General features: G+C 46.7%; 1 protein-coding gene across 14 annotated transcripts in view; it reads right to left on the reverse strand.

Annotated features, from left to right (window-relative positions):
* The window catches only part of CLIP2 (CAP-Gly domain containing linker protein 2), a 103,319-nt gene that overhangs the window by 79,544 nt on the left and 10,409 nt on the right, over positions 1 to 13,366 (reverse strand). Inside the window, exon 1 of one of the 14 annotated variants that reach the window (XM_010402546.4) lies at positions 2,254 to 2,275. The exons of 10 other annotated variants lie outside the window; for them this stretch is intronic. The gene's annotated coding sequence lies outside the window, so the exon portion shown is untranslated. Of the gene's footprint in view, positions 1 to 1,776; positions 2,139 to 2,253; positions 2,276 to 13,366 lie in introns of those variants that run through there. 3 more of the 14 variants (XM_039562651.1, XM_039562653.1, XM_039562652.1) reach the window with 3 other exon arrangements.

The raw sequence follows: 13,366 nt of genomic DNA on the forward strand, positions 1-13,366 counted from the left end.
CTCAAAAAAAAAAAAAAAAAAAAAATTAATTTCCCCGAGTTTCACAGACAGAGGCAGCATTTTGATAAATAAAGCCAACAACTTCAATCAGGAGGTGGAATCCATGCCTTCACCCATTTTAACCACCAAGCAACACAAGGGAAGAATTGGCCTGGATGTCCTTGCAGAGCCACATCCCTTGGTAAAAAACTCCCCTCTGGGTTCTTCATCACTTCTTCTGCCAAACCAAAAAGCACAACTGGGGAGAAAGAGGAAACACAGCAGGAACTGCTCCTTGCTAGAGTAGATTGTGGCAGCCTCCAAGGCTAGAGGAGCACACACCAACCCTTGGCCTCAGTAGATAATCCCATCCATACTGATCCTACGAGCATCTCCCGAAACAGGAGGTTTCCCTTAATTGAAGGCAGCCCCACACAAGTGTTCCCGAGATGACAGATAGGCTCCAGCACAGCTTCTCCCTGCTGTGCTGCAGTGGCTGGTGCTAATGTTGTCACTCGTGCCATGTCTCAGAGCTGAGCCTTTGAAGTCCTGTACTCCCAGGGATTTCTGGCAGGCAGTGACAACTTTCATGAGAACACAGCTGTTTGATGCAGACTCCCTCCTTCCTAATCCCTGGAAGGCTCTAACAGCAGGCAGGTAGTATCTTAAAATGCTGTATTTCAGACCCAACATTAGGATCAGGAACTGCACTACACTCAAAAGCATCACCACCCTAGCAATGACAGACCTGTGCTGATTAATGGGGCTCTCTTGGAGCACTGATGGGGAGAGGAATGCTGTTAGCAGGCAGCTGGGCAGAGGCTAAGGCCAACAAGCCTGGCCAGGCACCCCAAATTTATCTCTGTCCACATGCAGACCAATTCTTGAGTTGCAAGTTACCCTCAAGGAAATACTTCTAGTCAGCAGTAATGGATGGACTGGTAAAACTTGACATCCATTCCAGCAGGATGAATCTCTGAGATAAGGCTTGTAGGCCTGTGAGACTGATGCACAACAGAGCAGCAAATAACACTCGGTGCTGACACAGTGCTTTGTCTACCAGCACTTCCAAAACGCCACTGCAGCCTGCCCGGATACTGTGAAGATAACAACTCATGCCTTTGCCTCCATCCCTGGATGCTGCCCCAAACACCCTTTGCTGTTTTGTGTCAGGAGATGCAAGGAGCAGAGCCCTCTTCCATCTGCCTGGCTGCTCATAACCTGAGCACTGTGCCCATGGCAGCAGCTCAACCTGAGCCCTCCGCAGAAGCACATCTCCTTGCAACAGACAAAAAAACGCACATCAGATCCTGCAGGATGCAGTTAATGTCAATATCTGGATCGTTAAACAAGAAAAACTGAGCGAGGAGACTGAGCCCAGCAAGTAGTCAAGCTTCCCAAAGACAAAAGACAATTTTCCTCCCATTTCCAACCCAAAACTCGCTCGGCACCGAGCCATGCATGCTGACACCCACTCCCACCTCCATCTCCACGGCATCAGGCCGCTGCCTCCCTGCCGCTCCAGCCGCGCGTTCGCCGTGATCCAGGAGCAGCGGCGATCGCCCAGCCCGCGCCCTGCCTGGGGTCGGTGGGTGCGCGCCCCCGGCAGCCCCGCACCCCCCGCAGCCCCTCCCGCCGCCGCCGGGGGCCGGTGCTGCCCGGCCGCGGGACTCCGCCGGGATGCCGGCCCGCCGAGGATGCTCGGTGCCTTTCCCAGCCCAAGGACAATGCGCGCGGCGGCCGAGCCTCCCATCGGAACCGAGCGGCGCATCCCCGCTGCCCGGGCTCCTCCCGCACCTTCTCCATTTACCCCTCCTTTGTTGTGGTGAGGGCTGCTCGGGCGCTGCCGTCCCTCCCGCCGTCCCCCTTACCCTTGGGCTGCCCGGCGGAGCGGGGCAGGGGGGCTCGGTGCCGCCGCAGGATGCGATCCCGGCCGGCAGCCGCCCTGCCACTCCCTGCGCGGCCGAGCCGAGAGCCGGGAGGAGGGAGCGGGGAGCCGGGAGGAGGGATCTGGGCGGCGGCTCGGAGCGGCGGGGGCGGAGGAGGATGCAGGGCCGGCACCGCCGCTCCCTCCGTCCCTCCCGGCTCACGGCCGGGCCCACACGAACAAAGGGGTCGGTTCGGAGTCGCCCCGCGCCGAAATCCTTCTGGTTGCCGGGCCCTGGCGCCGCCCGAAACCGCGTGGGAGGGTGGAAAGGCAGCGCGGAGGCTCCTCCTAGCTGCCCACAGCCCCGAGCGCTCCTGCCTTAAAACCCGAAATAATCCTAAAATCACCTTTTACTCGCTGCAGCCGCCGCCTCCCTCCCCGTGGCACTGGGAAGGGGCTCTGGGAAGGAGGAGCTCTCCCGGCACACCTGAATTTAGGTGGTAGCGATTTTGATTGATACAAGAAGGGAAGAGCAGGAGGAGCTGGTGGAGCTTCCTGGAAAAAAGGAGAGACTCCTAATTAGCTGGGGTTTAACGGGGAATGCAGCAAAGAGAACACACCTCCAGCCTTGGAAACTCGTTCATTCAAAGCCAGGATGGCCGGGCTGAGGTGGTGATCATCACCTGGCCCTCACCACCTCCTGCTGTTCCCTCCCAGAGCCGTGCCTAGGCTGACATTGCACGGAGATACAACGGAGCAGGGCCGCAGAGTCATTTAGGCTGGAAAACCCCTTTAAGCTCATCGAGTCCAACCATTCCCCCAGCACTTACAAGGCCACCACTAATCCATGTCCCCCGCTGCCATTTCTACACACCTGTTAAATCCCTCCAGGGATGGCGACTCCACCACTGTCCTAGGCAGCCTGTGCCAGGGCTTCACAGCCCTTGTGATGAGGAAATTTTCCACAATATGCAATCCAAATCTCTCCTGGTGCTACTAGAGGCCGTTTACTCTTGTCCTGTCCCTTGTTCCCTGGGAGCAGAGCCTCACCTCCACCTGACTGCACCCTCCTGTCAGGGAGTTGTGGGGAGTGAAAAGGTTCCCCCCAAGTCTCCTCCAGGAAAGGGAGCACCCTCAGCTCCCTCAGCCACTCCTCATCAGACTTGTGCACCAGACCCTTTCCAGCTCTGCTGCCTTTCTCTGAACATATTCCACCACCTGTCTAGTGTCTGTGCCCTGAAACTGCATCCCTAATTTAGACAGGAGTGGAAGTGCTTTGTACAAGGGCCATAACTCTGCTCAGTGTACTTTTCTACCTGTACAGACACCCCACATGACCCAAGGGACAGCCCAGGAGATTTTGCACATCAGATGTTATGGTGGAAGGCCCCAGGATACAAAGAAACAGAGGAGGCTCCCACCCAGCAGCAATCCCAAGATTTGTTGCTGCGATGCTGCTCTGTTTTGCCTGTGGGGGCCCAAAAAAGCAGAGGGGGGGGATAGAAGTGAAGGAGGCGCAGGCACCAAAGCAGAGAAGAATGGAGCTGTGGTCAACCGAGCATCATCCAGAACATGAGATCTGACAGTCCTGGCCTTAGCAAGATCATCCAGTCCCAGGAGGCAGCTGTAGGCATCCTCATTTTCCATCTTGCAGAGGGGAAGCCAAAATAAGGAGAAGTGAAATGGCTGGTCCAAGCCAAAAATAGAACCTGAAGCACCTGACTTCAATGCCTCTGCTTCAACTGCTAGTTCACTGTATTTCCCTGACATTTCCCTACATCCAAGCTCAAGTCATTGCTTTGCAGTTCTGGATACAAGAATTTTCGTCTCCTCTCTAATCTGTAGTTGCCTAGGGAGACAGCATGTCACCAGGAAAAGAGCTAGATGAGAAGGTGCCTATTGAATCAGGCTTGGACTCCAACAGGACTTCTCACTTCTCCATCCAGCTCCACCCCTGATTTGCCAGCTCAGTCAGTCCCTATCCTTAGGTCTAAGTCTCTTTCCTTATCCAAATGGTTGTGGAGCAATGACAGTGACCTCCCTTCGTGAGACTTAAGAAGAAGTGTTACATGCAGACATGCATTTGGTAAGGAGGAATGAAAATTTACAGCAGTTCTGAAAAAAAATCCTCTTTAATCTTTTCAGGTGCTTCAGGGTAGGATTTCAAATCAGGAATTGCTTAGAAGTTAAGCCTCATTTTTGATCAATTGTACAATTTTATGCTTAATCTTATATACACTAATTTGTTCTTAGTACAGGTAACTTCCACATAAATGTTTAAATTACAGCCCTGTGTCTACATGATGACAAAGAAGGTCAAGCAGGTCTGGGGTTATATTTTGGCTGCCAATAGTCTGTGGTACACACAGCAGCTCCAGGAGGAGAATCAAGCCCACTGGCTTCAATATGAGGAAGCTAGAAAAAAGTTTGCAGCTCTTATAGTCATTTCTTTGAATCATTTTGACAAATCTGCCTCTCTGACTAAACTTTCTCAGGGGAATTTCCAGGGAGAGCAAGAAAGACAATCCAGGGACAGAGCTCAGGCAGTGATGTGGCTGAAGCACCCGTAGACTTGCATCTGTGTTTTTCTATCAAGTGCTCTCCCATAAAGCTGTCCCTCAGCTTTTGTTGTACCTGCTTGTCACAAAGCTTCAGGATGACTATAAATGTTGAAATGCCATCATCCTACAGATGCTACTATTTCCCAATAACCACTTATTCACAGGGGCTCATGTGCAGGCAACCCCCCACTGATGTCCCAGACATTGGAGAGCACAGGAGACACTTAAGTTTCAGCCTATGAAGACGTGAGGACTTGTTAGTTTTACACAGGTGAGCAGAGTAATGACTTTAATGAAACCATTATGTGTAGAGAGCTGGTATGTGATCTCTAACATCTCTGGGATGTCACATTTGCCTGATAATACTCTCTACTCCCCTTGTTTCCTGTGATGTGATATGATATATATCTTGTTTTGAAAAGCAGCTTCTCACAGATAGTCAAAACCGTCTCCACTTGACTGATCCATTATTGTGATGAGTATTTGCATTAGCTGTTGGGATCTCTAAAAAACTTCACTGTTTTCTTTTAAATTATTCTGACAAACTGAAGCATTACACAGACAATGTAATGTAAAAACCAAGGGAATACTCATGCTTGCATCTAGGGAAACAAAAAGAGCAAACATTTTGTGTTTTGCTGTTATCTATATTGTTTAAATAAAGACAGCCAAAATGTTCAAGTACATTTCCATTTTATTCACCAGCATTAGGAGATAAAGCACCTCTCCACAAAGAGCTGATGAGATGCTCAGCTTGTCACATACCAGTAAATTACCCACCCTAATGCCCCAATCCTGCACTTGTTCCCCAAAGGCAGCAACCTTTTCAAGGTCACGGTTCATATATAGGCCACGTGAAGGGGTGATCACCATCAAGACCCCAGATGCCAACAAGGGCTTCAGAGTTGAATCCCTTAATTCTTTTCCCTACCACATGCCCAGAAATCCCTGCCTATGTACTGTGGGAACTGAGTGGTGGCAGAAACAGTATTTGAAAATATTGTGCAACTTCATTACTGTCAACTTTCAGTTATGTGATTTCCAAGGCCTCAAAGGTGCAGCTGCAATGACAGCATAAGCTCCTACTACTGTTCATTCAGGCTGACACTATAAATAGCCTGCTGCATTTGGGGGCAGAACATGAAATTCCAGCACTGGTGAGAGGAACAAGATTAAACCAGTGATCTAAAGAAAAGCTGTTTTTTCCTTTGATTACAGAGCTGCTGAAAGACCTTCTTATCTTGAGGATCAGTGGCTGCTTTAGGCCTTACTCATTCTAGGCCGAGACTAAAGTTCAGAAACTTCTTGTAAACAGTCTTGTCATGGCTGGACACTGGCCAAATGCCAGGCACCCACAAAAGCTGTTTGCTCACCCTCTCTTGCTACAGTTGGGCAGGGAAGAGGGGAAAAAAAGAATTAACAAAAGGCTCATGAGTTAAGGACGGGGAGAAAACACTCTAAGGGCAAAACAGGTTCAAATTTAAAGGTATAAGGTAACTTTATTATTAACAGAGTCAGAGGAGGATAATGAGAAGTAAAATAAGCCTTTAAAACACCTTCCCCCCAGCCCCTTCCTCTTATCCACCGAGGTGCCAGGAGACAGGGCATGGGGATTTTGGTCAGTTCGTCACTTGAGATCTTCTGTTCGCTCAGGGAGAAGAGTTTTTCCTCTGCTGTGCTGTGGGGTCCCTCCTACAGGAGACAGTTGTCCGTGAACTTCTCCAGCGTGGCTCCAATCTCACGAGCAGCAATCCTGCCAATATTGCTGCAATGTGAGTCCCTCCCACGGACAGTCTTTCCGAGACTGCTGCCATGTGGATCACTTGTCCATGGGGTGCAGTCTTTTAAGGACAGGCTGCTCTAGTTTGGAAGCAATGGCCCTCTCTCTCCATTCGGGTCTCCCACTGGATCACAGCTTTCTCCGGCATCCACCCGCTCCAGCATCAGTACTTCTCTCACGGGCTGCGAGTGGATCTCTGCATCCCCTGTGGACCTCATGGGCTGCAGGGGACAGTCTACTTTACCACAGTCCTCACCACGGCCTGCAGAGGAATCTCAGCTCCAACACTTGGAGCACCTCCTTCCCCCCTGACCTTGGTGCTGCCATGTTGTTTTCCCTCACATGTTCTCACTTCCTCCTCTTCTCTGACTAGAAGAAAAACTGCTGTTCCTAGGTACGATTGCCAACAAGTTCCACCCATTCAAAGACTCATACAGCATCCCGCAGCGCCGAGTGGTTGATTTCGTCTGGGTTCCGTGTCGGAGAATCTCTCGCCACGTTTTCGCTGCTGGCCAGGCAGCCCCGCTGCCCCTGCGGGCACTGGCGGCCGCCGCAGCGCTGGTGCTGTTCAACGCCTCTCCTCGTGCAGGCACCAGGAAGGAGAAGCCGCCACCACCAGCCCTGGCCTCCTGCCCGCAGCGTGGCTGGCCAGGGGCGAGCAGGCAGGCGAGGCTTGCTGTGGGCCGCACCGAGATGGCAGCGGCCGCAGCGCCTCGCTCTGCGCTGGGAAGGCCCCGCTGGCGGCGCCTCGCCAGCCCTGGAATCAACTGGGCGTGCGCTGTTTTGGTTTTCTTCTTAAATGTGTCATCCCAGAGGCGTTACCAACCTCTCTGATGGGGCCAGCAGCATGTCCATCTTCAGAGCCATCAGAGATTGGCTCTGTTGGACAGGGTGGAAGCTTCTAGCAGCTTCTCACAGAAGCCACTTCTGTGGCCCTCCCCCACTACCAAAAAAACCAGGCCATGCCAAATCAACACAAGTCTTTAAATTAAAACTAAGACCTTGCATGGTTGCAATGATTCAGCCAAGTGGTGACATGTTTCCAGGCATTTGTTATCTGACCCAGAGCCACCACAAAGCCTCTAATATCCAGCAGATTCTGTTGTATCTAGATAGGTGAGAGAAACCTCTCATCTTCACCCATTTATATCCAAGCCAACTGTCTAGACTTTCTATATAATGAGTGCAGAGGAACAGGCGCTAGGGTGGAATTCCCCTCATCGTACTGCAGACACCTAAATTGGATTAATTGCTCTCTAACGATGCTCCCTTCCATCCATGAATTGAAGAGATATCTGAGAACTAGCCAAAGGAGATGTTTACAGTTAAGTGAAGAGAATCCCACTCATGTCCCTTCCAGAGACGCTCAGCAGCTGATGGTGCTTATTTGGGTACACATAGCTCAGACGTGTGTGTTGGGTACGCTCTTGTCTGAAGGCCTCACTTTGTTCTGTTTCACTGAAAGAAATGAGACTGTTGGCCAGAATTCAACACAGGCAAGATCTGGCTCCACGACCCTTTAGGGAAGCACATGTGGCTTGTGCAGTGTACTGGAAAGTGCTTTGTGAAAGGTTTTCTACCAGCTGACTTCTGTGAGTTCCTGTATACTTCTTAACGTAAAAGGAAGTGTGGGTGGAAATATGTTGAAGGATCATTAATTATGAAGATCAAGAGGAGCTCTTACTGGTTTTTTAGTGTATTTCCTATACTGAAATTAGTGCATTAACTGTTACTTAAGCTTCAACCATCAGTATAATTTAATCATTAGCACAGTCTGGTTCCTGTTCTACATTTTAAAAGTAAACTACCTTGCTGCAGTAGCAATGATTCCAAGGAATGTGGGACAGCACTCAACACAGATACAAAACAATAAGATGGATCACGCTGCATGATTGAAGAAATAGTGTCATTTTCATCACAAAGGCTGTTTCCTGCCCATGAGCCCAAAGGCCAGTGGGTGTTTAGGGAAATTCAGCATCCATTAGGTGGAGACCACCTGAAATTCTGTCTTCTGATACCATGTTTGTCCAAATGACCTATGCAAGTTCACACTGGCAGTGAAAAACTTGGAATAGCTCTTTTATTAAGTCAGTAGATTGTCACCAGTCTTTCATCTGAAGATGAAGCTCCTCTTTACAGATGAAGTAAATGAGTCATAGAGAGAAGAAATAACAATACCTGTGATCATCCACCTGAAACAGAAATATGTTGGTTGATATCTGCATTTCAGAGTCAAACATCTACAACTAAGCATGACTGAAAAAAAGTAATACAGGAGGATCAGAGCATGGAGAGACTGAAGAGAGATTTGGCAGTAAGGAGCATAACATCTTATTCATGGGTGGTGGGGAACAACACAGCAAAAAACCAGAGGTTAAGTATTGAATAAACCATTCCAGCACAGTACCACCAGTACTTATTTTCCCTGTTATTGCCCTAAACCTTATTGCTTGTCTGAATCAAGACAAAAGATCAGACTGTCCTTTACTTAGTTCATTTTCCGAGATCAGGGCAACTGCCAGTTGCACTTACCCAGGCTGGCACAGAGATAAAAGAGACTTGTAAGCCTCCTGACCTCAAAGCTGAGCAAAAACCACCTATGTTTTGTAGACTTGGAATCAAATTTGAGAGGGATAAATTTATTGTCCAAAGGCCCCTCTAACACACAGAAACCACGTAACCAGACCCTGAGCATTATCATGCTCTTCACTCAGTTCATGCACTTCTCTTTATACACATTCAATCCAGAGAAGAAAGTCAGCCTTAGAGCTCCCAGCATGGTGTCCTACACTCTGTTGATTAGGTGAAGCATAGCCTGTTTTATAAAGCCTCTGGTAAGTCTCTGTATAGTTCCATGTGTCCTCCAAAAAACAGGGAGACAAAGATCCCCCATAATGGGGCAACTCCGCATTCTTCCAGATGTCAAAGCATCATGGGCATGCCTGCAAACCCTCCAAGCTCAGTCTCTGTGCATTGCAAATCAAAATTCCTTCTGGATCAATAATTTGCATTGGATGTCAAAAAATTATTCCCCTCTATATACCTCTTCTTGTTGTCACCAGAGGTGTCAAGATTTATGTGTTCTCTGACCTAGTCAAACAGGCTCTGTAACAAATTGGAGCCAGCCTGTACTTCGTGAGAAAAAAGAAAAAAAGCTGTTTATTTCCCTGTTGTTTGGGCCTTGCCACAAAGATTGTTTCAGACCCAAAGACTGTATCACTACCAGATGTTTTCTAGCAGAGCTACAGAATGTACTGCGAAAGGCAGGAGAATCCTGTTTCCTTTTCATGAACTGGAGTGTGTTAGAAGATCAAAGCTGAGGGACAGGAGCCAAGATAAAAAAGTTTCCTATCTCTGTCCAGGACTTCAAAAAATATTTCAGTACCTACAACCTAAGGGGTGTTTAATGAGTAAGGGGAGGGAAACAATGCTTCAATTTTGACACTTAAGAAAAAAGCCAGGCTTTTAAAATGTCTTCAGCAGGCAATGCCTAGACATGGTTTGGACTGCTGGTGTGGCTCTGGGTGCTGACCACTGAAACATCCAGCTCAGTTTCTCTACCTTTAATTCTCCAGAAAAGCAAAACTATCCTTAAAAAGGCTCTGACACTGTAATTTAACATAGGGAATGCTTTTCCAGAAGATCCCAAGGCACACAAGAAACAATCTTTGTAACAACTTGCAGATGAGAAAATTGGAGCATAAAGGCCCACAGTCCCACACAGGATCACCTACGGTCCACTGATTTCCAGTCACTAAAGCAGCCAATGAGCCAGGTGGTCCCAAATAGGTTGGTGTGATTAAGTCCCACATTAATGAGCTCTGCCAGAGCTGTATGTGAGGTATGGAATAGTAGCAATTTTCCTGTGTAAAGCAGAAGGAGTCTGGAAAAGGTAGGAAGCTATTAACAGTACAACTAACTGCCCTCTGCTTCCTGCCAAAAAATGTATGCTTGTAATTAAGGAGAGGTTTCAACCAAAGACCATGTCTGACCTAATTTAAATACCACAGTAATGGGCAGAGCATAAATACACAGCTCAAACCCTCAGCACATCATGTTTCTGTACTGATGGAATAGGCTGTTACCCTGTCACCAGGAGACGACTGGAGAACCATCCACTGATCCCTGCTGTCAATTCTCAGTAAGATGATAAAAGGTTTAAAGAAAAGGTTTAGAAAAAGGAGGTTATTTCTTTATGCAGAAATATTATGTCCTGTGATAGGAGAGTAGCAAGATGCCCCAAATAACCTCACTCACCAACTGGATATTGCTGCAGTGATTGCCAGGAGCGAAGGGCAGCCTCAGCTCCCGAAAATTTCAGCCTCTGCTATAACAGATCTAGAAAGGCTGAGAAAGCTTGATCCTTTGCCAAGTGTTCATTTTCATTTTAGAATGTTTATTGCAGAAAATCCTTTATAACATGGATTTTGGCTGTCAAATGCCATGATATAACCCAGATCCAGGAACTTGCACTCACTCCTTCAGTTTCCTGTCAATTTAGTTGTATTAATTGCACTACATAAATTGTATTATATGTTCCAGTAAAACAGAATCAATGTGAGAATACTGCCAGTGTAGCTTTCTATAGAGCACTGTACAGGGACACATGAGAACTGGCTTCTAATCCAGTTTCTGGTTTTATTGCTGGTGTAAAATGGAAACTCCCTCCATCTCAACAACTCCTTTCACAACAGCAAAAGGGAAACAATGATACTGACCTGATCTGTAAAGTGCTTTGAACTCATCAGAATGAATGTGGAAGACACTCATTAAAATAGCTAATGCTGCCTTCTTCCCTGTTCCAGTCCTAAATACTGACAGACAAACTCAATATAATATACAACAAATAAGTGAAAAAAACCCAAATATAAAGTTAACAAGTGGGAAAATACAATTAAGGTAAACTATTCTGTGGAATTCAATGCCAGAGTATATTAAAGGTAATTATAAGATAGTTATACTGCAGCAGTAGCTATATTAATTCTAATTAGAATTTAAAAGTTTGAGACAACTCAACTCTTGAAGAAAAGTAAGCTTCTCTGAACAGATTCTATGATTGTTTGATACCACACTTAAGGTTTGTTTCTCTTTTCTTTGAGCCTGTAACAGTAACAGTGAGCTTCTCAAAGGGGGTGTTTGCCTGAACAGGCATCTGTTCAGGTCTGTTCCAGTCAGTAATTCAGCTGTACCTTTCATTTCACATTCTTTGCAATACTTCTAAGAATGTTTGTGGTAACAGAACAGAAATAGCAGGTTACTATCTGAGATGTTTATTGAAGAAAGGAAATAAGAAATTAATAGAGCCCTTTTTTTTGTATGCAAAACACTCACACATACGAATTAAGCCATGTCATGCCCATTTAGCATGCTAAGAAAAGAGATGAAGATACTTACAAACTGGGCTTAAAATGTCATGGAAACAGCTGTCCTCCCAACAGGCTGAAATTCATTTATTTGTTGTATCCAGACAAGTTTGGCAGAGAAACCCACGGCATTCACACCTATGTATCACATCAAAATCTGTGATTTTTAAGCAGACTAGAAATACCAATCCAAAATCCAAACAAATGATTGCACCTTGTTGGGATTTTTTTGTTTGCAGGGGTAGATTTAAGAGATTATTAATACTTTGTGACATCAAGGTCATAAAACAAAGCCATATTGCACTTCCAGAGAAAATTGCCTTGCAAATGACATACTGCAGTGACTTTCAGGTCCCAATAGTCAAGGAGTTGAAGTCTAACAATTTCCCCACTTAGAATTCCCAGCTCATGCAGATCCTCCTTCACAGGGCTGATGTGACTGAAGCCCTGATTTTGTTTCCATGGAACATAAAGAGGATATTAGAATTAACCCCTGTAAACAGCACTTCAAACTTGGAAGGCAGTTTCACTCTCCCTATCCCCATATTGCAAAAAAAGCCATATCACTATATTTAAAGACCAGTTTGTGTCCCTGGTAGATCTAGAAGTACATAAGCAAGTCAATCTGGGCTGCAGATGAAAAGAAAGTAGAACCTTGTTAGATTCACTCCATCATTACTGCCTTGGGACTGTGCTGTTTTCAGAGGTGTCAAGTGTATGAAAAATCTTGTAAGCCTATATCCCAGAAGCAGATAGAAGGGTGAAGGACTTTTCCTGTACCAGTGTGGGCTTGCAGGAGGTGGCTGTCATTCCCAACACAAAACAAGACCTGTCCCACAACAGTTCTGCCATTTGTTTTCACAGAAACTGTGCCTGGAGACTGCCAAAGTTAAGGCCTCAGCAAGGACGTGCTGCCACCCAGCTCTCCTGGAGGTCTCTGATCTCTGCAGCAGCAGTTTGCAATCACTTCCCAGCTCCACAACCTACATCCCACATCTGGCTGTGGGCTTGTCTCAGTGAGAGAGATTATTTTGTCACCCATTGCCATGAAACTTCATCCAAGCACCCAGTGCTAGGAAACACATTGTGCTCCCAGCCTGCTGATTTCAATAGGGAATCGCAGCCCAAACTTAGCAAAAGTCATAAGTGCAGGTTTAACTCCACATACAGGAGCAATCTCCGGGACATTAATTAGATTAATCACACCATGAAAGTCAGCTCCACACTAAGTGTGCACTGCTGTGCTGTGGCTTGCAGGTGCACAGTTCCCTAATCAGGATCAAGCCTTTCCCTGGGTTATATTTTTTGAGGTGCAGTGGGATGTCATTAAGAGACAACATAAGCTTGTAGTTCCTAAATCCTTCATTTCTTCAAGAAAGATCCACTTTGCTGCAGCATAGGATTTTTCTAATTATACTCCTCCTTTCTACCCGGTTTTCCATTTTCCAGCTGCATAAAGAAGTCAAATCCCTCGCTTACACTGACTGATGTATTGGGGAAATAAAGTCTGCTTCTGGCAGCTATCTTTTCAATCATTCATTTCCATAAAATTCCAGTTCTAATAAACCAGTTTATAACCTACAATCTTGACGAGGTGAGGTATATCAGGTTCCTCTGTACACCTTTCACTTGACACGCATGTGTGTGCACACAACATGCTATAGCACTGTATCCTGAGGTTATTTTCTATAAGTAATAATATTTCCATTCTGAAATGAGGTTTACTAAGCTCAGTTGTGATTACTACAATGCACTGAAACAAGGGAAGTTCATAAGGGGCATTTTGCTGTATTCTGGTTGTATTAGGTCAAACCAT

This window comes from Corvus cornix, chromosome 19 (assembly GCF_000738735.6).
Source record: "Corvus cornix cornix isolate S_Up_H32 chromosome 19, ASM73873v5, whole genome shotgun sequence".
Classification (NCBI taxonomy): domain Eukaryota; kingdom Metazoa; phylum Chordata; class Aves; order Passeriformes; family Corvidae; genus Corvus; species Corvus cornix.